Source organism: Staurois parvus, unplaced genomic scaffold (assembly GCF_062004578.1).
Source record: "Staurois parvus isolate SC_StPar_1 unplaced genomic scaffold, SC_StPar_1.0 ptg000116l, whole genome shotgun sequence".
Lineage (NCBI taxonomy): Eukaryota > Metazoa > Chordata > Amphibia > Anura > Ranidae > Staurois > Staurois parvus.
In genome coordinates, this window is record NW_028317912.1 from 5,783,583 (window position 1) to 5,808,804 (window position 25,222).

General features: G+C 44.8%; 1 long non-coding RNA gene across 4 annotated transcripts in view; it reads left to right on the plus strand.

Moving 5' to 3' along the window:
• Positions 1 to 1,195: 1,195 nt before the first annotated feature.
• LOC149467306 (uncharacterized) overlaps positions 1,196 to 25,222 on the plus strand; it is a 67,961-nt gene continuing 43,934 nt past the window's right edge. For 3 of the 4 annotated variants that reach the window (XR_016311959.1, XR_016311956.1, XR_016311958.1), the window contains exons 1-4: positions 1,199 to 1,248; positions 3,426 to 3,631; positions 11,335 to 11,452; positions 20,481 to 20,577. This is a non-coding gene — a long non-coding RNA (uncharacterized LOC149467306). Of the gene's footprint in view, positions 1,249 to 3,425; positions 3,632 to 11,334; positions 11,453 to 20,480; positions 20,578 to 25,222 lie in introns of all 4 variants that reach the window. The other variant, XR_016311957.1, reaches the window with a different exon arrangement.

Consider the following 25,222-nt stretch of genomic DNA (forward strand, 5'->3'; position numbering starts at 1 on the left):
CATCGGAGTGCCCCCTTACATGCAGTGTTCCCATCGGAGTGCCCCCTTACATGGACTGTTCCCATCGGAGTGCCCCCTTACATGAACTGTTCCCATCGGAGTGCCCCCTAACATGCAGTGTTCTCATCGGAGTGTCCCCTTACATGCAGTGTTCCCATCGGAGTGCCCCCTTACATGGACTGTTCCCATCGGAGTGCCCCCTTACATGAACTGTTCCCATCGGAGTGCCCCCTAACATGCAGTGTTCTCATCGGAGTGTCCCCTTACATGCAGTGTTCCCATCGGAGTGCCCCCTTACATGGACTGATCCCATCGGAGTGCCCCCTTACATGGACTGTTCCCATCGGAGTGCCCCCTTACATGGACTGTTCCCATCAAAGTGCCCCCTTACATGGACTGATCCCATTGGAGTGCCCCCTCACATGGACTGTCCCCATCGGAGTGCCCCCTCACATGGACTGATCCCATCGGAGTGCCCCCTTTACATGGACTGTTCTCATTGGAGTGCCCTATGCATGTATTGTTCTCATCGGAGTGTCCCTTTATGTCACCTGCTCCCCCCCCCCCCCAGTCTGTCCCAGAGATGATTGGACGGTCCTCTCCAGAGTGTCCTTGCTTTCTGAGCAGAGCTTTCTCACAGTCTAGACTCCTCCCCCTTTGGATACGTCCAAAGGGGGCGGTGCGGTACGATTAGCCAGGAGGCTGGGCTGAGGAGCGCGCGGGTAGGATCGTAGACTACTTAGGTTGCTAGGAGACCGGCGCTGTGCCTTCCAGGAGATGAGTCGAGGGGAGTGGCCTAGCAGCAAAATGGAGCTCCACTCTAGATAGGACATGTGGCCTGCACTCCATCTTTAGTTCAGGTCTCCTTTTTTTTTTCTTTTTGTTTATTGAACTTTAATTCAATAAACAACCAACAATCGCAGCTCAATGAAGTGGATGTCACATATTTCCTGTGTAGATTTTACAGAAACTGAGAAGTCTGGCTGCAGAATGGAACTCCATTTTGGAGGTCACGTTTCCTGTCAAGTGGAGCTCCACTCTGTAGCCTCTGAATATTTGTTAGTTCATTAAAGTTCATTAAAAAAGGGGCGGAGTGGAGGTCATGTGTTTCCTCTCAAATTCTGCAGCCAGCTTGTCTGAATAGAGCCCCGCCTCAGTCTAGACTCCTCCCTCCGATGATGCAGAAAGAAAGGGACGGAGCAACTTTGAGCAGCTAGGAGGCGGAGCTGAGGAGCGTGAAAAAGAAATGTATGTGATCTGTTCTGTAGTGTTTACATCGGTTGCTAGGAGACCGGCGCTGTGCTTGGAGCAGCTGCCTGCACGGTGCTGATGGTGATGGGATCAGTCCATGTAAGGGGGCACTCCGATGGGAACAGTCCATGTAAGGGGGCACTCCGATGGGATCAGTGCATGTAAGGGGGCACTCCGATGGGAACAGTCCATGTAAGGGGGCACTCCCATGGGAACAGTCCATGTAATGGGACACTCCGATGGGAACAGTCCATGTAATGGGACACTCCGATGGGATCAGTGCATGTAAGGGGGCACTCCGATGGGATCAGTCCATGTAAGGGGGCACTCCGATGGGAACAGTCCATGTAAGGGGGCACTCCGATGGGAACAGTGCATATAATGGGGCACTCCGATGGGAACAGTCCATGTAAGGGGGCACTCCGATGGGAACAGTCCATGTAAGGGGGCACTCCGATGGGAACAGTCCATGTAATGGGGCACTCCGATGGGAACAGTCCATGTAATGGGACACTCCGATGGGATCAGTGCATGTAAGGGGGCACTCCGATGGGATCAGTGCATGTAATGGGGCACTCCGATGGGATCAGTGCATGTAAGGGGGCACTCCGATGGGAACAGTCCATGTAAGGGGGCACTCTGATGGGATCAGTGCATGTAAGGGGGCACTCCGATGGGAACAGTCCATGTAATGGGACACTCCGATGGGAACAGTCCATGTAATGGGACACTCCGATGGGATCAGTGCATGTAAAGGGGGCACTCCGATGGGAACAGTCCGTGTAAAGGGGGCACTCCGATGGGAACAGTCCGTGTAAAGGGGCACTCCGATGGGATCAGTGCATGTAAGGGGGCACTCCGATGGGAACAGTCCATGTAAGGGGGGCACTCCGATGGGATCAGTGCATGTAAGGGGGCACTCCGATGGGAACAGTCCATGTAAAGAGGCACTCCGATGGGATCAGTGCATGTAAGGGGGCACTCTGATGGGAACAGTTCATGTAAGGGGGCACTCCGATGGGATCAGTGCACGTAAGGGGGCACTCCGATGGGAGCAGTCCACGTAAGGGGACACTCCGATGGGAACAGTCCATGTAATGGGGCACTCCGATGGGATCAGTGCATGTGAGGGGGCACTCCGATGGGATCAGTGCATGTGAGGGGACACTCCGATGGGAACAGTCCATGTAAAGGGGGCACTCCGATGGGAACAGTCCATGTAAAGGGACACTCCGATGGGAACAGTCCATGTAAAGGGGCACTCCGATGGGATCAGTGCATGTAAGGGGGCACTCCGATGGGAACAGTCCATGTAAGGGGGCACTCCGATGGGAACAGTCCATGTAAGGGGGCACTCCCATGGGAACAGTCCATGTAAAGTGGGCACTCTGATGGGATCAGTGCATGTAAGGGGGCACTCCGATGGGAACAGTCCATGTAAAGGGGGCACTCCGATGTGAACAGTCCATGTAAAGGGGCACTCCGATGGGAACAGTCAATGTAAAGGGGCACTCCGATGGGATCAGTGAATGTAAGGGGACACTCCGATGGGAACAGTCCATGTAGAAGGGCACTCCGATGGGAACAGTCCATGTAAAGGGGCACTCCGATGGGATCAATGCATGTAACGGGGCACTCCGATGGGAACAGTCCATGTAAAGGGGGCACTCCGATGGGAACAGTCCATGTAAGGGGGCTCTCCGATGAGAACAGTCCATGCAAAGGAGCAAACCGATGGGAACAATGCATGTAATGGGGCACTCCGATGGGAACAGTCCATGTAAGGGGTAGGGGCGGCTTCATATCGGTCAATCAGATAACAAATGGCTGACGGTCCGGGCAGTCTGTGTTCTTTTTCAGAGGGGTCTCCTCTATGCTGCAGGTTCAAAGCAGGGAGCCGGCCTGTGCAGATTGCCAGTGACCTCTGACCCCCCAGGTCCCATTAAGGGAACCTGCCTACAATTCAGCCGCCATTACTAGGTGGTCCAGGATGTAATAGAAAGGTCAAATTGTGGAGGATTGTATGAGCACAGCACACATTGTCAGATCAGATTGGTGGAGATCGCTCTTCAATCATTTCTGACTTTCGCCCCACACCATGATGGTCACATGATTGCTTGGGTGGGCGCTAACGATGGCGGATCCTCATACAACTCACTGTTTATGTCTTACAGAGCCCCTCCCCCATACTGGGAATCTGATTGGACGTGAAGTACCGTCAGCCTCATAGTGGAAGAGCCGTGAGCCGCCAACATGGACACCAAATGCGTAAAGGTGGTGGAACGATGTCGGCAAGTGAAGGGCGAGGGGACGGACATGAAGTATCAGATGATGGGTGCAGTGAGCAGCAGGCGCTGTCAGTACTTCATCCAGAAGACAGGTAGGTGGGTGAGGATGGGAGCAAAGGGGTCCTCACTGGGGGAAGGAATGGTGTGTCACCCATATACAGAGAGGGCTCCCCATACCCATGTATGAGCTGGAAGTGGCAGGAGATCAGTGCTGGTAGTATCCATCACAGACAACACTGACCCATCCTCCCATCCACCACATACTGACCCATCCCTGCAATCCCCACATACTGACCCATCCCTGCAATCCCCACATACTGACCCTTCCCTGCAATCCCCACATACTGACCCATCCCTGCAATCCCCACATACTGACCCATCCCTGCAATCCCCACATACTGACCCATCCCTGCAATCCCCACATACTGACCCATCCCTGCAATCCCCACATACTGACCCATCCCTGCAATCTCCACATACTGACCCATCCCTGCAATCCCCACATACTGACCCATCCCTGCAGTCCCCACATACTGACCCATCCCTGCAATCCCCACATACTGACCCATCCCTGCAATCTCCACATACTGACCCATCCCTGCAGTCCCCACATACTGACCCATCCCTGCAGTCCCCACATACTGACCTATCCCTGCAGTCCCAGCATCGACCCTCCGCACAGTAGTGTATTTTACTTTTTTGCTGCCCTAGGCAAGACTAAAATTGAGCACCCACCATCTACATTTATCTCTCCCCTTGCTGTTTAAGATCCACCTCTTCAGTACAGGAGCCTGATGGAGGGCAGTGTGACATGGCAGGGGGGGGTCGTGGGACAGGAGGGGGTCAGCGTGATGGGGGGCAGCAGGACAGGAAGGGGGCAGCAGGAGAGGAGGGGGGCAGCAGGAAGGGGGAGTAGGCCATCGAGACAGGTAGGAGGGTAGCAGGACAAGAGGGAGGCATCATGACAGGGGGAGGGCAGCATGATGGGGGGTAGCATGATGGGTGGGGAGACAGGTGGGGGCAGAGGGACAGGAGAAGTGCAGTGGGACAGGAGGAGGAGCACAGAGGGACAGGTGGGGGGCATGGGACAGGATCGGGGCAGTGAGACAGGAGGAGCGCAGAGGGACAGGTGGGGGGCAGCGTGACGGGGGGCATGGGACAGGATCGGGACAGGAGGAGGAGTGCAGAGGGACAGGAGGAGCGCAGAAGGACAGGTGAGGGGTAGTGGGACAGGAGGAGCTCAAAAGGAGAGGTGGGGGCCAGCGTGATACGGGGCATGGAACAGGATCGGGGCAGCGGGACAGGAGGAGCGCAGAGGGACAGGTGAGTGGCAGTGGGACAGGAGGAGCACAGAGGGACAGGTGAGGGGCAGCATGACGGGGCATGGGACAGGATCGGGGCAGCGCGACAGGAGGAGCGCAGAGGGACAGGTGAGGGGCAGTGGGAAAGGAGGAGCGCAGAGGGAAAGGTGAGTGGCAGTGGGACAAGAGGAGCTCAGAGGGACAGGTGGGGGGCAGCGTGACAGGGGGAATGGGACAGGATCGGGGCAGCGGGACAGGAGGAGTGCAGAGGGACAGGTGGGGGGCAGCGTGACAGGAGGCATGGGACAGCATCGGGGCAGTGGGACAGGAGGAGCGCAGAGGGACAGGTGAGGGGTAGTGGGACAGGAGGAGCACAGAGGGACAGGTGAGGGGCAGTGGGGACAGATGGGGAGTAGTGGGACAATGTGGGGGGACAGGAGGGGGGAAGTGGAACAGGTGTGGGAAAGGGTGACAGGAGGGGGCAGCGTGACCGGGGGCAGTGTGACGGAGAGGGGGCAGTGGTACGGGGGAGGGAAGTGGGACATGTGGGGGGCTGTGTGTCGGAGGGACAGGGGTGGGGAAGCACCAGTCCTCCAAGCTCTTACCTGTCCAGCAGGGGCTCCTCCAGACAGTGTCAGGATCACTCCAGGAGGGACGCTTGTGTCCCATATCCCTCAGGATCTCCGGCGGCGGCTGCAAAAGAGCGGGGGGCTCCTACACCCTGACCTCGTTCTTTTCTTTTTCCTCCTCCGCTGGCACCTTCTAGCCATCCTGCACGTCCCAGCGCACACTGACAGTGGGCCCCGCCCTCACGCGCTCCGAGCGCACACCAGGGATCCGCCCACCACTCTTCTCTCCTCTGCAGCCAGTCCCTTAGCCCGGGTGACCCTCCTTGTGTGTCGGCTTGGCTGTACACTCATCCATGGCAGCACTGTTGTTGACACACACAGTGTCCTTTCTGCCTGGGGGGCGTGCCGCCCCCTGTAAACTGCCACCCTAGACAAACGCCTTGTTTGCCTCATGGCAGATACACCCCTGCCTCCTCACTACCCCCCAACACTAACACAGTCCCATCCCTGCAACCAAAATCAGAACATTAACCCTCCTGGAGCCTTTGCCAGGAAATTCCCTCGTAGACATTCCTCACCAGAACACGTAACCTGTATGCATAGCCAAAACTTTTTTTTCTGTTCTTGGTTAAGTGGGAAGGATCGGCGCCCCTGTTGTGTTTTATTGTTTTTTTTTCGCACTGGGGAGAGTCTCTATTTTTCTTGATGGCTGTTGTCACTGAAGCAGAACATTATGAGAAATGTAAAATTGTAAAAGCTGTTCCCAGAAAAGGAATAGAGAAGTCCTCCAATGCAGACATTTGTTCTACTCTATCCAAAAGTGAAAACGATTTGGCTATAGATACAGTTAACTCCATTTAATCCCTCATTATATGTCACTTACTGTTACCAGGACATAGAAGGTGAATCTCCCCAGGGGGAACACAGATCGCAATAACAATTTCATAGGGAATCTAACCCATGACTTGCTTCCATTGTGAGGATCTTTTAAGAGATCAATAGGAAGGATTTTCCCAACAAAGCTTGAATGATGATCCACCAGGCCAGAGAAAACCTGGTGTTTGGTGACAGGTGCATCAGTTTGTCCCGAGATTGAACCGATTTGTCCCAGGATGAACTAACAAAAGAAAAGAGAAATCATTTTCCTAATGACACCAGTGTAATGGAAATTATTTTTGACTCCAATTTAAGGCTCGTTCACACTTGACTGTTTTACCAACGCTTGCCAAATGCCCCTATAGCGTTTGGCATGTGTTGGTCCGGCGTTTGCGGAGCGTTTTTTAACGCTTGGAAAATGCCGCATGCGCGGTTTAGCGGAGGTTGCTAGGTGTTTTCCGAGCATTAAAAATGCCCCACAAACGCCTATAATGAAGTTTGAATGGTATTACCGCTCCGCAAACAACCCGCAACCCCATCGCAAACGCCAGTCGCGCGTTTGCGGAGCGGCACCATAGACTAGAATAGGAGGCTTCAACGCCTCCTGACTCGACCAGAGGTGTCTGTTTTGCCTCGATGCTAATGCTCCCGTTAGAACAGCACCATGTGCTGCAATGTGCAGAATTGTCCGAGGCGTTTGGGAAGCGGTAAAAACGCTTCCCAAACGCCTCTCTTCCGCCTGCACACAACGCTAGTGTGAACGTAGCCTTACTGGTAATTTTTCCACTGACATCCACGTATGTGAAAAATATTACCAAAGGGATGCTCACATAAGGGGAATTATTTTCCCACTGACACCAATGTAATTATTTTTTTTTTTTGCACACTGTCACTGGTATGTTGGTGGGGAATAGTTTTCCCATTGACACCAGTATAAAGGGCATTATTTTACAATCTTTACCAATTTAAAGTAGCAGTAAACTTGTTATATACACGCACGCACACGCACACACGTGTTAAAGGGAGTTCTTCATTGCTGTGCTGTCAGTGTGTGGTGATTTCATGTGGTCTTCCTTCCAATGTGAGGTTTCCCATCCACGCCAAATAAACCCCTTCCCACCGGCTGTACACTTATGTAGCAACACACTGACACCAGTGAAACAGGAATTATTTTCCCATCTACAGCAACTTGAGAGCATTATATTCCCAGTGACATCGATGTAAGTCAAATGTACAAGCAGGCATTATATTTTAACTGACATCAATGTATGAGGAATTATTTTCCCACTGACATCAATGTTAGGCACATTGGGGAGATCCAGATTGCCTTTAAATCATCTGCACATAATTAAGGAAAGCCTTGCTCGTAAAGTTCCAAAACATGCAACAGACTTGGGTAGTTCCTATTTTGGGAATTTTCAAATGTAAGAATTACTGACAGTTTGTAGATAACGTAACAGGAGGTAATTAAAACCACCTCCAATTTGGTGTACAGAGACAGGCCAGACCATGTTTGCGCTGCAAAGCTGTTGTGGATGTTACGCTTCCTCCTTAGGGCTTGCTGGTTGCTAGAATGCTGGAGGCTGCTGCTATCCTAGCAACCAAGGATGCATCTCTGGCTCCATTCAGCTGACAACCAGGAGATTCTCCAGGTGACAGCTGATTGTAAATGAAGGGGCTAAGAATGCCGGCTGATGTAATAAACTAAATATGGCACTTTTTGAACAATGACATCAGTCAGCACCCCCAGCACCCCAACCCTTTGTTTACATTCAATTGTAGGCTGGGGAACATTCCAATCATCAGCTGAATGGGGCGAGGGATGCGTAATTATTTGCTAAGGCACTGCCTACTGCACGCCTAACAGCATCTTACCAACCAATGGCACTGTGCGGCTCAGGAGCTCAGTATGGACTGAGGACAGGGTGTCCACAGTTTGTACACTGTGGCCTCATTGCTGCACGCCTCACCATGCCTCTATGTGACACATTGTTGTGCCTGTTTCTTACGTTTACAAAAATGGCAACTGTCCCATTTTATAGCTAGTTTTAGAGGATAAGTTCACCTTTAAAAAAATAAATAAATAAATAATACATGCACATCTTTTTGTAGGTAAGAAAATGTGCATTTATTAGAAAGCATCGCTCCTGCAATCAGCAGATCGCAGGTGCTATGCAGGACTTCTGCAGACTTGTCAGTGGATGTGTGCTTTTACTCCGTACGGGCAAGCAGATACACACTGACGGGAAGAGACAACGAACTATCACAGTGCTCAACAGTGCTGTGGTAATTCACTGAGGACTACAAGTCGAGAGTGTAGTTTCCCATTCACAGAATTCTGTGACTGAATGACACTGCCGGGCGGGCGAGCAATAGGTATCCCGTGCCTATTATGTGGTATAGGTATCCTAATTAAGGAAGCTGCTTACACCAAAAAACGTGTATCTCCTCTCAACTGAAGGATCAACAGTTATTAAAGCTAAAATCAGTGCTACCCATAAATCAGCATAATTAACAATGTGTCTCATTAATAAAATCATACAAGTTAGGCCTCGTTCACACTATACGTGCAGAAAAACTGATGGAAAAGATTTCACTCGCAGAGCACAAATTTACATCTGTTTTCATACGCATATCAGTGAGTTTTATACAGGGAATAGGGCACATTGAGAACTATTGTTTTCTTTGTACCCTTGCAGAACGTATGCAGAAAAACTCAGAAAGGTATACAGAAAAAAATGGCACGAACAAGGCCTTAGGTTCTATGACTATTCGTAACAATGTAACATGACAATATAAATACATGCAATAAAGGAAAAAAATAAATTAAGATTAAAATGATAAAAAAACTTAAAAAAATATATATTAATAATATATTTTTTAATTATTATTTTTATTTTCATTTTTAGTAATTTTTTTCTATTTTTTTATTGCATTTATTCACATTGTTGCATTACAGTTTTACAAATAGTCACAGAACTTTATTGTTGCATGATTTTATAAATGAGACACATTGTTAATTATGTTCATTTATGGGTGGTGCTGCACTTGCTTAATTTTGGGGATTTGCTGTTTTTGCCGCCCTTCGTCAGACCCCTGGTCACACTTTTTTCTGATCTGCCTATATGAAATCTTAGGAGTCTTTTAGTTGAATCCCATGGTCAAAAATGAAACTGCCCAGAGACAATACATTCTTTCTCCAGTTTTGACATTTGTAACCAAAAGATGACAAGCCTGCCCACCACGACAAGGTAGACTCTTTCAGGGCAGGACCTACACTAAACTACACTACGCTAACCTACTCCATGCTAGTCATCGTATTTTTACTGTTAGATGCCTGATTGTAATAAGCCTCATCCTAGAACCTTCCATCTTCCTCTCCAGACTTGTTTACTAAGATCTACATAAGAACAACCCTTTTCATTCACAAAACAGAGAACAGATTTGAAATGGTTGTTGCTGTTATCTTATGGTGGGTGATGCAGTGGTCAGCAATGCTCACCTGTAATGTCCCGACACATTTCCCTTCTTTAATCAATGCAGAGCTCTCTTCCACATAGATGCCTTCAGTCTGAAAGGTCTAAAGCGATTTAATTGTAGTGAAGTTTGTTCACAGAGAACTGCCTTTGTCGCCCTTCTCATCCTACCAGTCCTCAGTTTTACTGACATAGACAAATGCTCACAATAGTGTGTTACAATAAATAATTGGATGTTAAATAAATAAATTAGGTTTTTTTTAGAATTACAATTCCAAAACATCTAAATAGAGCCCATGGCAGCAACAGGGGGAATGACAACCCTCAGGGTACTGTGGTCACCCCCTGAAGGAGGACACCCCACCCATATTCCACCTATCAGGCCATGCACAACACCCCAGTTATCCCACCAGACCACACCCAACTGGGAGGAGGTGCAATCAATCCTGAACTTCGTGAACCCAACAGGAAGGCCGAGACTTCCTCAGAGCTATGCACCACCGACATTCCTGTCCTGCCACAGTTTCAGAGCTTCCCCGAGAGGTAGCCTCACTCCATTCCTTCAGGCACAGAGTGTCTGCACTCCGCCTAAAAAAAACCTGTGCTAATACACTATTATGAGCATTATTTATTAATTATATTAATAAAAGGTAATTTTATTTTGGTTTATTCACATATATTATGGATTGGCAATATGAGATTATTAGTATACAGTATTTGATTAAGGGTTTTGTATATTAAAATATTTTTTATATACATGTACTTATTTTTTATATACATATAATTCTGTATACTAATTTTTATATTAATTGCATCAGGTTGGTATCACCCGTTTTTTTTGAGGATTAGGGGGTGAGTTTTTTTATTTTTTATCTAGTGTATTTTTATCAAATTTATAATTATTTAGATTATTAAAGGTTTTTTGAGGCTGTCCAATTTATACTGTCCAATAATGATGTTGGGAGCCATTAAGGGATATATACTATATAGTGCCATTAAGAAGTACTGCCCTGTGATCTATAGGGTCTGTGGAAAACAGGCTTCTTTTCACTGCGAGTCCGACGGTAGGGTTGCCTAGTTACCATTCGGACTACACTAGTATGGCAGTGGTTGTGCCGCCCAGCGGTCTGATTGGCAGACCTTCAGCCTATAAAATGGAGTACTGTCTACCAATAACGCAGTCCTGAAAAAGTCAATCGCATTCCTGTTCAAAATGCATGCTATTCTTTGCGGTGCAATTTGCGTCCATACATTTTGTATGGACGCCAATGGCATAGCAAAGTATCGGTAATTGGTAACGGCGAGTACTTGAGCGACAGTATCGATATCACACTTGCATCCCTAGTTAGGATATGACAGTGTTGTATCTGATGAATGTTAGACAATGTGGCCAGTAGATTAGATCCATCAGCATTTAGAGCCCGGAATTCAAATGTTGGAATTGTGTCCCTGGTGGTGGGTGTTTATTGGCTAGAATAGTTTTCTCACACCTTTATTTATAATGCTGACATTTTGACATTTGCTGTGTACAATGGTTGCACCATCTAAATCATTTTATGATCGTTATTTCTAGGTTCTGGGTTGCTTGCAAGATTCCAGACTGGACATCGAGTGGATGAGATATTTTCACAATCTACCTGACTCACTTACCTCACTCCTGATGCTGCTGACAACCGCCAATAATCCAGACGGTACGGCTTTATTCTTTCATGCACAAATCTGAGACCGCAGAACTGAAAGCAAATGCTGCACAAAAAATAGATGACTGGAGTGTTAACTAGTGGATGTGTATTTCTTATTTCTGAAAGATAAAGATCTCATGTAGGGCCAGTTCACACCACAAAACGCACTCTGGATGCATTCCGGATACGTTTTTGCTTACAGTTCACACCACACTCTGTTGCGGTGCAGTTTTGATGCAGTTTGCCATGTTCCAGTATGGTTCTGTTTAGAACAAAATGCAGCATTTTCTCTTTTTTTCCTGCACCAGAAGCTGAAATAGGCTGTGGGATTTGCAGTGTGCATAGAACAGTGCGTATGATCACAACTAGTGCGCATGCTTGTTTCAAAGAAACAGGTGAGGAGGAAAAGCATAGGTGTGGGAGCTCATGAAGGATTGGGGAAAACCTCCTGCGCTCAATCCTACTAAACTAATAATAAGCTGCTACACCTGCACCTTATTACCGAAAGTGAAAAACCAAAATATAACAAACAATAAGTGTAGCGCTCTGGTGAAAACTAACTAAATCTCAACATAAACAACATGTGACATAATGGTGGAACAAACCGTGAATCTTAATGAGAATGAATGCTAAAACAGTGCAACATCACACGATATTGTGCATATGGTGGACATGACTAATATTAAGCCCCCTAATACAGGGATATACCCTATAAAACAAGTGCTCTGTGTCAACACACTTTATTCATACCATAAATAAACCGCTGAAATCAGAAAAAATATATATATATATATATACAGCAAGTGAATATAAATGAACACATCACTGAAAGTAATATCTCATAAACAAAACTTGCCACCAGTGTTCACAACAATAAATGCAATCATGCAGGTGAATCTTGTACGTTTGTAGGCTCTGGTGATGACTCCACACACAGCTAGATTGGCTCATCACCTCCTTGCTGCAACCCTAAAAGGGCCTAAATGCCTTATGGATCACTCCTGGATCCCCCTTGGGTTAAAGCGTATCCTCTAGGAATATCCTAAATGGCTGTTATTCAGAAAAATCATCTTCCACATGGTCCACAAAGAGAAAAGCCTCCATAGTGTTTTATCATTTATTAACACAGTAATTAAAATAATATACACAGGACACTCACATGATACATCTTCTTGTATACAGCATTTTGAACCTGATGTATGGGTGTACTTGCATGGGTTCTTTAGGGAGTCCAAAGATGGCGTCCGCGCCAAAAATGACGTCACCTATGCCTTGCATCACCTCTCACGTGACTTCCTCAGGGACCCTGACACCATTATGTCACATGTTGTTTATGTTGAGATTCAGTTAGTTTTCACCAGAGCGCTACACTTATTGATTGTTATAGCTCATGAAGGATGTTACAATGAAGCAGAAAAACACAGTAAGAAATGATTTTATGAAAAATAGATTATTACATTAACTAGCTGATGTGTATTGGATTTTTTTCTGAATAAGGATATTGTTTAGTGTCACAAAAAAAATCTGGCCTCCTCCTTCCCCTTATAGCCAGCCAATCCTCTCCTTTTTTGTTAGATGTTAAAGAAGTGACACTAAACTTTGGTTTAAAAAATGTGTTGTTAACCCAAAAAGTAGTTTTTACTGCTTCAAATCCCAATTTTTTTTTTTTTTGTGAGTGGGCTGTGCAGTGTATGTAGAGCAGTGTACATGGCCATAACTTATATTCACTGCTCTTTCCAAATAAACAGAAGTGAGGGGGATAGGAGACATTTGGGAGTCAATGGCGGATATCACAATGATACACAGTAAGACACAATTTCTTGAAAAATAATTGGTTTTTTTTTTTTTGTTAAATCAAGATATCATTTAGTTTCAGAAAAAAAAAATATCTGGCCTCCTCCCCTAATAGCCAGGCTATCACGTTCTTTTCTTGCAAGATGTTAAAGTGACACTCCAGTGTGCATAGAACAGGCGTATGATCACAACTAGTGTGCTCATTTCAAACAAACAAGTGGGGGGAAAGCATAGGTGTGGGAGCTCATGAAGGATGTTACAAGGAAGCAGAAAGACACAGTAATAAATTGTTTAATGAAAAATAGTTTATTACAGGGCCATTAATTAGTGGATGTGTACAATTATAAACAATAAATTCTCACACAGTCACAAATGCTACTAAAAATATTCCCTTCTTGTGTCAAATACAAAACTATATATCAGAAAGCAGCTCACACTAACACATACTCATGATGTGCGTGGATTCTAATACATAAAACACGCAGTGCCGCGCTCTCTTTTAGTATGTGAGAGCAAACAAATTATGTTATAAAACAGTGAACATATGTGAAAAAAGTCTCTAAGTATAAAGTTTTTCTTCAACTTGAAACAAACTTCACAATTTCATATCTTCATGCAATATAAATCCTCCACCACAAATTCCAGATGTGCCCTCACCAGGGGTTTTTGACCTCACATATAGTTTGTTCAAAAAACGCTTGTGTTCCTTGAGGTGGACATAAATGGTCAGATGTATCCTGAAAAAGGTATCTTCCTCCAAAGATTAAAGGGATCGGTGATCTTTCCTCTTCCATTTAGCATACATGTCAAAAAACGAGTAAAACACAATAGTGCGTTATCCTTTAAAACACATTACTTTACTAAAAGCATAAAAAGTGGCCAGTCACATGGTACAGGTGCTAGATCGCACCAGATATATGCGCAATTAAAACCTGTAATACTCTTGTATGAGCAATCAAAGGAAACTCCACTCCTGAAATGTAACAATGTGGTTGTAACGATGAAGTGGGGGGCTTGGTGACGTCATGAAGCTCGCTGTTCATCGTTACAACCACATTGTTACATTTGAGGAGTGGAGTTTCCTTTGATTGCTCATACAAGAGTATTGCAGGTTTTAATTGCGCATATATCTGGTGTGATCTAGTACCTGTATTATGTGACTGGCCACTTTTTATGCTTTTAGTAAAGTAATGTGTTTTAAAGGATAACGCACTATTGTGTTTTACTCGTTTTTTTATCATGTATGCTGAATGGAGGAGGAAAGATTAAAGGGATCGGTGATCTTTGGAGGAAGATTCCATTTTCAGGATACATCTGACCATTTATGTCCACCTCGAGGGACACATGCGTTTTTTGACCAAACTATATGTGAGATCAAAAACCCTGTTGAGGGCACATCTGGCGTTTGTGGTGGAGGATTGATATTGCATGAAGATATGAAATTGTGAAGTTTGTTTCAAGTTGAAGAAAAACATTATACTTGGAGACTTTTATTCACATATGTTCACTGTATTATAACATAATTTGTTTGCTATCACATACTAAAAGCGCGGCACTGTGTGTTTTATGAACTAGAGGATGTGTATTGGATTTTTTCTGAATGATAAGGATATTGTTTAGTGTCACGAAAAAATCCGGCCTCCTCCTTCCCCTTACAGCCGACCAATCCTCTCCTTTTTAGTAAGATGTTAAAGAAGTGACACTAAACTCTGGTTTAAAAAATATATCCAATTCAAATATGTGTTTTTTAAGCCAAAAAAAAGTCATTGGTGCTCTCAGACCCTCCAAATCTCCATTTTTACTTTTTTTAATTTGTGATCCAACTTCCTGATATGGGCCCTGGGCGATGGGTGATGGGGCGTGCAGTGTGTATAGAGCAGTGTACATGGCTACAACTAATATTCACTGCTGTTTTCAAACAAAGAGAAGTGGGGAAAAGGAGAGGTTTGGGAGTTAATGTAGGATGTCACAAGGAGTTTTATTTTCAAAAAGAAGTTGGAGGGAAGGTGTGGAATCTCATGGAGGATGTTACAAAGAAGTAGAAAAACACAGTAAGAAATTATTTCCAGAAAAATAGATTACAGGAACAGTAACTAGCGGATGTGTTTGGGTTTTTTTTCTGAATAATAGGGATATTGTTTAGTGTCACAAAAATAAAAAAATCTGGCCTCCTCCACCCCTATAGCCAGCCAATCCTCTCCTTTTTTGTAAGATGTTAACGTTAAGATGTTTTAAAAATGTATACAATAACCCAAAAAAGTGACTTTTTCTGATCCAGATCTCCATTTTTTGTAATCCAACTGCCAGCTGTGGGTGACAGGTGGTGGGTTTTGCAGTTTGTATACATAAAATATAATATTATATATAACATTTTCTTTTTTAAACAGAAATGAGAAGAAAAGGAGAGGTTCAAGGGTTAAAGAGGATGTTACATGAAGTCAGAAACACACCATAATATCTTACATTAACTTACCACTATTTTATCTATGTTAAAAACTAAAATCTATTTTTTTTTTTTTTTGTATTTTTTTTTTTTTTTTTTGTAATTTTTTTTTTTTTCCAAACAAAGTGAGAAGAAAAGGACAGATTCAGGAGACAGGGAAGATGTCAGAATCAGAAACACACAGTATAGAGAGAGCTATGGCTAAAAAATGGACTTTTTTTCCCCTTTAAGCCAGTAATTAGGGGGAGGTAAGAGAGATGGGCTGTAAACATAAAAAACCCATAATTGCCTGATGTTACTTACCTCATTCGGCCCTTACCTGATGTTACTTACCTCATTCGGCCCTGGGTCTTTTGGCTCCTTGAGGCTTGCTGTACGCTGCCTTTCTTTTGGGCTCTTTGGCATTCAGGGCATCCAGGAGACCTTCAGCTACCAGCTCTTTGTATTTAGCCCCTTTGCTTGCTCGGGAAGAGCATCGCTGGGTGCTGGTTGTAGGCTCCTGGGATGCCAAGCTGGTGGTGATGTCCCTCCTCTTCACCTTGAGGGCCTTTCCATCTTCAGCCCTCTTCCCAGATGTCTTTGGGAACCTCACTGGATAGTGGAAGATGGGAGCCATGGTGCAGGTAGTAGCCATGTCCAGAAGCTGTCCCAGGGCCTCAGTCTTCTCAGGCTTTCCTCCCTGCAGGTAAGTGACAGCGGCCATGATGTCCTCCTCTCTGTCCTTCCCGGTGCAGTCCGAGGATGCGAATCCCAGAAGCAGAAGAGGGTCCGCTGATCCCCAGTCGAAGTCTTTGGCCATCATAAAAGCAGAAACGCTGAAAACTTGCTGAAATCCACAGAAATCCACAGAAATCCTGGAGCTACAGGTGTCTGTGTCCTCAGCAGTACAGCTATCAGCAGCGATCAACTGTCACTTTTGGTGTGAGGTTGTTTACTCAAATCTCCCCCCCCCTCCCCCCCCCCCTCCTCAACCGACCTGATGCTTAGAAATTCACCTGTTAGCCCATTTGTTTAACACATAAACCTTATTTTACCCCAAATACTACCAGAAATATTGTTCTATAGACACACACTTTAATATCACCATACATTTAGACTGGGCACGTTTAACCCTTTTTCTGCCAGAGACGTTTTTAGGGTTTTTTTTACACATATTTTAAAAATGAATTTAAGGTGATTGCTGAAGATTACAGAAAACCCCCAAACATGATATATTTTCTTGCAGCAGAGACCCTGGCAATTCAAATATCAAAAATTATATCAAAAATTAGACAATTTATGTCACATAATATGTGTGCAATGGTTTTTCAAGCTCAAATTTTTAGTAAAAAATGTCACTAGAGTTCATTTTAGGGCACACAAACACAATATATTCCCCAAATGTTTGGTAAAATATAAAAGATGAAGTTGCACCAGGTAAATAGATGCCCAATATGTGAAGCTTTAAAACTGAGCGTGCCCATAATACAAACATGTACTTCAGCACCCTATATTTTCTCCAAGGGGACACATTAAAAGCCCCTCCAGGTCATTAGGTTGGAAGTAACTCTGTATAACAGCCCTAAAATGATTGCTGTCACTCTGGCATGTGCAGCAATGCACAACACGTGTAGCACCAGCAATGTTTTCATATGTGGGTGCCATGACCGGTGTGCTCAGGTTGGTATGTACATAGGGGGGGGGACGACCTTTTGGAGGTTTAAGTGCCTGGGTGTACGTTTATTTGTTGACACTTTTTATTGATATCACAGAGAGGATACCGTCTCCTATGTGATGTAATGCCTTTGTGACAGGTGCTGCTTCTTCACACATCAGGAGTCTATTTCAGCAGCAAGCCGACAGACAACTTGTGATACATTGTTACATACAACACACTCCCAGCTCCTGGTGTGTACCCCCCCCCCCCCCGGCAGTGAGAGGGTTAATGATGCCGTAACAGATGTTGGTGTTTCTGGGGGTTGGAGGGGCATTAGGGGCCTCTTACTATATGGCTGATTCATGATTTGGTTGCCTTGTCTTGGCAGTGTGTATTTCCCTCCTGGGATCCAGTTTGTGTTTTTCTGCTCCTGATAGTTGTCTGTGAGTATGGCTGGGGAAGACAGGAATGGAGGGCACTCACACTCTATTAGTTTCACTGCAGGCAGGTGAGATGTCGGGTCTTTTAGACCCCTGTCACCAGTTACTGTGAGCAGGGAAAGGGCCACGCTCGAAATGCGTTGTCATGGTGACAGTGGAAGCCTCCATCTTGTTTGGTCCAGCTTGCACTCCACCTTGATCCCCGGATCCAGTTAACTTCCTTTGTTGATGTCACTTCTGGTGCACCGCATCCGAGCCCACGCAGGTTACCGAGTGACTCCCAGAATCCTAGTGGACCCATTGATGGTGGATCCTTACTAGCGGAGTCACTAGTGGTTATAAAACAGTCCTGTTTGCTGACATGGGCTCACCGCTGACACTCCTGAAGCTCTGTGAGCTTCTATCTCCCTGGAAGGCTTTCCTTTAATGTGCAATGTTGCTGTTTTTATTGAAGTTCATCCTCTCTTGTTCTGACTGGTATATTACCATTGATCAAGCAAGAGAGCACGTGTTTTATCTGCCATAAATATGCTTGTGCCTTGTTATAAACGTTTAGTGCCACAGTGACAGAATTGTTGTTCTGATTTTTGATTTGACATGGGGACTCCTTTATACAAGTCACTTTCCTCGAATCGCTTTTGGGACATTTGGTTTCATGTTTGCTTTTTTCACCACTCTTGGTGATTTTCATGCGAAGCAGCTGAGGACTAGCAGCCACTTTAGACAATCATTCTATGTATACCTCACTGCCCAGCCTTAGCGCCTAAACTTCAGGATATATATCCAAATTTATTCTGCAGAAGGGCAATGACCCCAAACATACATCCAATGTCATTATAACCATCTTTACTGTAAAGAAGAACAAGGAGTCCTGGAAGTGATGGTTTGGCCCCCACAGAGCCCTGATCTCAACCTCATCAAGTCTGTTTGGGATTACATGAAGAGTCAGAAGGATAAAGGGCAGCCTACATCCACAGAAGATATGTGGTTAGTTCTCCAATCTGTTTGGAACAACCTACCTGCCGAGTTCCTTCAAAAACTGTACAAGTGTACCTAGAATTGATGCTGTTTTGAAGGCAAAGGATGGTCACACCAAATATTGATTTAATTTGGATTTCTCTTTGGTTCATTTACCTTCCATTTTGTTATTTGATAAAAATAAACTATTAACACTTCTATGCCTGAAAGAATCCATAGTATAAGTAAACCCTCATCTTGTAAAACAGCCCATTCAGTTTGAAATAGAAATGAAAGGCAAAACATTTATGTATACTGTGGGAACTCGCTTCAACGTGGTAGAGCTTTTAAACGCAAACAGCTACTCGCTTTCTTTTTCAAGGGCCTTTTTAGCCCACTTTTATTTAAATGAAAGTTCAAACATAATGCTTCCCACGCAGGGGTATCCACCAACAAAATCAGCCTCCTGGCTTACACACAGTTCAATGTCAGTCTCCTGTAGACTCTTCCCAAATTATAGCCACTAGCACACAGCTAGTCTGGCTTCCACCTGACTCCAAGGCAGAGACCTCCCATCTGACTCCTATCTGCTGGGGTGGAGCCCTGCTGACTCCTAGCTGCCGGGGTGGATCCCTGCTGACTCCTAGCTGCCGGGGTGGAGCCCAGAACCCTGGTCCTGACTCTCTCTAAAGGCCTGCACACACCTGTGCAATCAGTCTCCTGGCCTATCCCAAAACCTGGTCCCAGGATTGAAGATTTCATCCCTCCCAGATCTCTTTGAAATCTCCAGGCTCCAGATCCCAAAACAGACCTTACAAACAAAGGAGGAAAGTGAAAAGCCACTTTCCTCCGTATCAAACACTTACCCTGGAGCCCCTCAACCTGCCTAGTTGAGAATCCTGGGTGACAGATCGTCACACTGACACAATACATATAGAAAAAGTGAAAATATATCTTCTGTTCTCAGCTTCATATGGAACTCAGGGAGGAGAAACAGCAGCACACTGGTCTTCCCAGTGAAAGACTGTGAAGGAAGCATGTCAGCACAGTTTAATCCATGGAGGAGAACAGGCTGAGTTGTCAGCAGAACCAGAAAACTGGCCACACTGTGCTCTCATGCCTGGTGTGGTCAGTTTTTAATAGGAAAGCACAGGAACTGGCAGGAACACCAACAATTTCACACAAAGCAAGCAATTCAAGGAGAACAGGATACTTTTTTTTTTTTTGGTACAAGCACGTGGTACAACAGTTGTATGTCAGGAGTATGCAATGTTGGGCTTACATATTTAATTTACAGCATTTTTTACACCGGCCTAAAATGTTTGCACAGCAGTGTGTGTAAATAAGTGTATGTGTACGTGTGTGTGTTTATAAAAATATATTTTAAAAAATTGTACTATCCCCGAAATAAAATTTGCAACAATGTTTTTAATGGTAGTTGGATGTTTTGGATATGTTCTATTGGTGTAAGACTTGTGAATGTTACCCCTCCCTATCCTAAAACAGGACATTCAGAATAAAGGCAGTCGCTTACTTTGGAATTGAATGCATGAATGGATTTCCTTCTCTGAAAACTTTCAGCCAGAGTCTGGAGTGGTTGGGACATTGATATAGATGTAAAGCTGGGTTGGGTGAAGATCTGCTGACTATTTGTGCCTCTAATGATTTTCTCCTTGTTTTTTTTTTCACTTTTTTGATCATTCATTTTATCTTGGAGATCCACATCTGTAATAACACATTCACCTGCTATTTATCTTGTTTTTCTAGCTCACCACTTTAGCACCTAAACAGAGAAAGGGAAATCAACATGGGGGATGAAAGTGAATGGTTGAAACGTCCTGTTGGCCAGAAGAGTGAGCACAAGGTAAATTGTGATTTCTGATGTTTAAATATGATCCACGTCATCATGCATGCCTAAAGGAGAACTTGAACTCCCTTACCCACTTCCAGTCCGGACACTTTTTTACCCTCGTCCTGTCCAGGCCAATTTTCAGCTTTCAGTGCTATCACAGTTTGAATGACAATTGCGCAGTCATGCAACACTGTACCCATATGAATTTTTTAGCATTTTTTTTTAGACAGATAAAGCTTTATTTTGGTGGTATTTATTCACCACTGGGATTTTTATTTTTTTTGCTATGTAAATGAAAAAGTCCAAAAATTTAGAAAAAAAGTGTTTTTCTTATAAAAGTTTGGAAATAAATAGTATTTCAGTATAAATCTTGGCCAAAATGTATTCTGTTATCTTTTTAGTAAAATAAAATAACCCAAATTAGTTTATAACCAAAAATTATAAGTTTTAAACATTTTTTTTTTTTTACATATTGTCACCCTAGCAGTACAGTGTCACCATGGTGACACTGTACTACATGTGAGGGGTGATGAAGATTTTTTTTTTTTTTTTACACTGATTGCTTTTACACCCGTAAAGACTGTAAAAGCAATGATTTCTCCTTCTCACTAGCTGCATTCTTGCAGCCATTGAGAACTACTGTGTGAGCTGTGATTGGTCACAGCTTGTCACAGGGTACAAGGCTGTTGTGAATAGCCTTGTACCATGTGATCTCTGTGATCATTAACAGATTTCACAGGTAGTAAGCAATGTCAAAAGTGACATCTTGCTTACTACTCTGCATGTGATCACTGATTGGCCAATCAGTGATCACATGATCGGGACGTCACACAGAGGTCCTGTCCGACGATCGGTGTTTCACTGTGTCCGGAGGCGGATTGCGGTGCTGCGTGCTCCCAGGGAGCGCGCACAAGCAGGGTGCAGGAAGGCTGTTTATAAATGGCCACCCGACCCTGCACTGCCACTGTCCGGCCGTTTATATACAACAGCCGGATGGGAGGTGGTTAATGGCACTTTTTGGTTAATGGCTGGGAGGTGGCACAGCTTCACTATCATGAGCCCACTAAAGTTGGTTGTCACAGTGGATACATGATTGGGAACCCATCCCACAGGCTGCTTGTCAAAAGCTGTGACTGAGAGCTGTCTTTGACGGCTCAGTTAATGTGCAGTGAGCTTGCTAATTGCTGTTGTGGGTGTATATGTGCCGACGCGGGGTGCTGAGGCCTACTTTTTCTTGCTATTGCAGATATGGGCTACATGGTTGGCAAAAGGTTACGTGAAGGGAGGATGATTTATGGTACATGCTCAGTTTTGCTACCAATGTGAACCTCCTTCAGCCCTACTTCGGGATCTTCACTGTGTAGCCCTACCTGGCACCGCAGAGCCTTTGCCTCAGTTTTTACTTGACTAGAAGGATAAAATGTGTCTGACGGAAATCCAATACATCTCACCATCCAAATACTACCGTTCCTACAGTAAAGCATGGAGGTGGTAATATCCTGTTCTGGGGGGCTTCTGTGCAGCAGGGATTGGAGCACTTGTCAGGATAGAAGGAAAGATGGATGGGGTGAAAAACCATCAAATTCTTGAGGAAAATGTGCTGCCTTCTGCCAGAAAGTTGTCAGTGAGAAGGTTTACCTTCCAACATGATAATGACCCAAAGCACACAGCAAAAATGGCCATACAGTGGTTGGAGGAGAAAAAGGTGAACGTCCTTGCATGGCCTAGTCAGAGCCCAGACTTAAACCCCTTTGAAACTCTGTGGAATGATTTAAGACTGCAGTCCACAAACAGTCACAATCAAATTAAAGTGAACTTGAGCAGTTCTGCAAAGAAGAGCGGGCAAATATTGCCAAGTCTAGATGTGCAAAGTTAGTGGAGACCTATCCCAACAGACTAATGGCTTTAATTACCCGCTTGCCTGCCGCCCCATAGCAGATATACTTCTCAGGGCAGCTTTGCAAAATCATGTAAATATATGTGATTTTGTAGTTCCAGGTAGGGGGTTTTCGTGTGCGGTGCCCTACCCGTTCTGCTATTTGCTCCTGAGGATGTCAATCACCAGGTCCTGGCTGGTGATTTTTGGCCAGGACTAGGTGATCATCTGCAAAGCTGAGAGGGGAGAGACCTGTGTGTAAACAACACAGATCTCTCTCCTGTCAGCATTGACATGCTGCACAGCAGAGATCTAGAAAGCAGCAGCTTTGCTTAGTAAAACACAACACAGTACACAAAAAAATCACCCCCTAACCCACAGTTAACCCTTTGATCGCCCCAGATGTTAACCCCTTCCTGCCCAGTGTCATTAGTACAGTGTCAGTGCTTTTGATTAGCCCTGATCACTGTATTAGTGTCACTGGTCAGTGGCAGTTAGTCTCCCCCAGTGTTAGATTGCCCACTGCAGTCCCACAGTTCCGCTATAAGTCGCTGATCACCGCCATTACTAGTATATATATAAAAAAAATTCATTATACGTATGTGCCGCCATTTTGTAGATGCTATAACTTTCACGTAAACCAATTAATATACACTTATTGGGATTTTTTTTTAGCAAGACATTTAGCAGAATACATTTTTGCCTAAATTTATGATGAAATGTATTTATTTTTTTGTAATTAATATGTTTTATAGCAAAAAGTCAAAAATATTGTTGTTTTGCTTTTTCAAAATTGTCGGTATTTTGTTTTCTTTATAGCATAAAATATAAAAACCACAGAGGTGATCAAATACCTATTTGTGGGGAAACAAAATGACATAAATTTCATTTATGTTCAGCGTTGCATGACTGCACAATTACTTATAAATGGGGTATGTAACGCTAGATAACAGATGACAGGCACAGTGGCTGTTACAGTATGAAGTAACCATACAGTAGTTCATATACTGATTCATATATCACTGTCAGAAGCACAACGGAGATGATCCAATGCTACTCCAGATCACATTAGGTGAGATAAAGGAAAATAGTGAGATTGTGCGCTTACCACAAGTGCACATAATATGCGCATTGTATGCAATTCAACAGCAACCGGGCATCATGGTCTGGTCAATAGCCTGGGCACCCTCTGGTCATATCCGAACATCTGGGTCACAGGTACAACGCTATCCAGGCCCTCTCAGGCTTTCAAATCCAAGAACGCCACCTTGCATAAGCATGGAGTAGCATTGGATCATCTCCGTTGTGCTTCTGACAGTGATATATGAATCAGTATATGAACTACTGTATGGTTACTTCATACTGTAACAGCCACTGTGCCTGTCATCTGTTATCTAGCGCTACATACCCCATTTATAAGTCTTTATTCCAAGGTTTTGAGGTTTACCCTGTATGTTAGCTGCTCACCTGACCTGTTTGCGCTCACTTACCTACCCTTTATATTTATGACTGCACAATTGCCAGTTAAAATAACACGGCGCTGTATCGTAAAAAATGGCCTGCTTAGGAAGGGGGGTAAATCTTCCGGAAGGCAAGTGGTTAAAGCAAAGATTGATTTAACAAAACACTGACACAAGCGGGTGATCCTTTTTCCAACTCGGTGATTCTGTTTTTGACTTTGTCAATTCTTTTTCTGACCTGTTGGTGTTCTATCTTTCACTTGGATGTTGTAACAAAAAATCTTTTTACTTTCTATGCCTCGATCACATGGGTGTGCTGCAGTGTATACCTGTGAGAGGGCCATGTAGGACCACAGGGGGATGCCCAGGTGTTCAGGTGGGTGCCATGCAGATGCGGGGGTGCAGTCCGAAATGCAGAAGTGTGCGTTTGGGGCTGTACACCCACACAGCTGTCAGAATGAGAGCAGTGGCTGTGTCCATGCAGCTCTGTGTCCCAATTGACATGAATGGGACTGCCGGCATGGAGATGCATGAACACCTGTGGCTAAAAGCGGCAGTACGCCTGTGTGAACGAAGTCTAAAGCTTTATTTATTATTATCGATCCTATTTATTCACATGTGTTATTGAAAGATCGGTCCATCCGTAAAGTTTGGGTTTATACTAAAGAGAGATCACCTGGCGGTTCTGTGTATCTCTTAAAGTATACCTACAGGCAAAACTTTGTAGTTTTGAATTGAGTGGAGAGGGTTTAGAACACCTGTCAGGTTTTTATTGCTCTCTGTGTCCCCCATGGGCAGACTGACCATTTGGAAACTCGGGCACTGCCAGAGGGCCCGGGGTCAGTAGGGGGCCCCCTGAGATGCCTCTGGTACCTTTTTCATAGGCTTTTTTGAGTTTGGGCAAGGACACAGGGGCCCCATGATCCCCTATTGCCCGGGGACACCATGAGTTGTCAGTCCACCCCTGGTGTCCCCTTTAGGGAGATTTACCCTCTCTATTTGCCCGGTTTACTATTATCACCGAAAGTAAAAGAAAATCACAAATTTAGTTTTGTGACCAGAACAGGAATAGAGAGGAAATCTTCCAAGGGGGCACTAGTTTTGATGACAGCCAGGGATTCCTTCACTTTGGATGGGTTTCCTTTCACTTCCTTTTTTGGCCATGGGATAGGAAATGAAAGGAAATCTCCCCAATGGGACACAGATGACCAAAATAAAACTGACAAGTGTTAAACCCTCCTTTACCCTATTGGAAATTAAAAAAAAAAAGCTTTGCCTTTATTTCTACTTTAAGGGCTCTAAAGATGAGACCTCTGAAGTC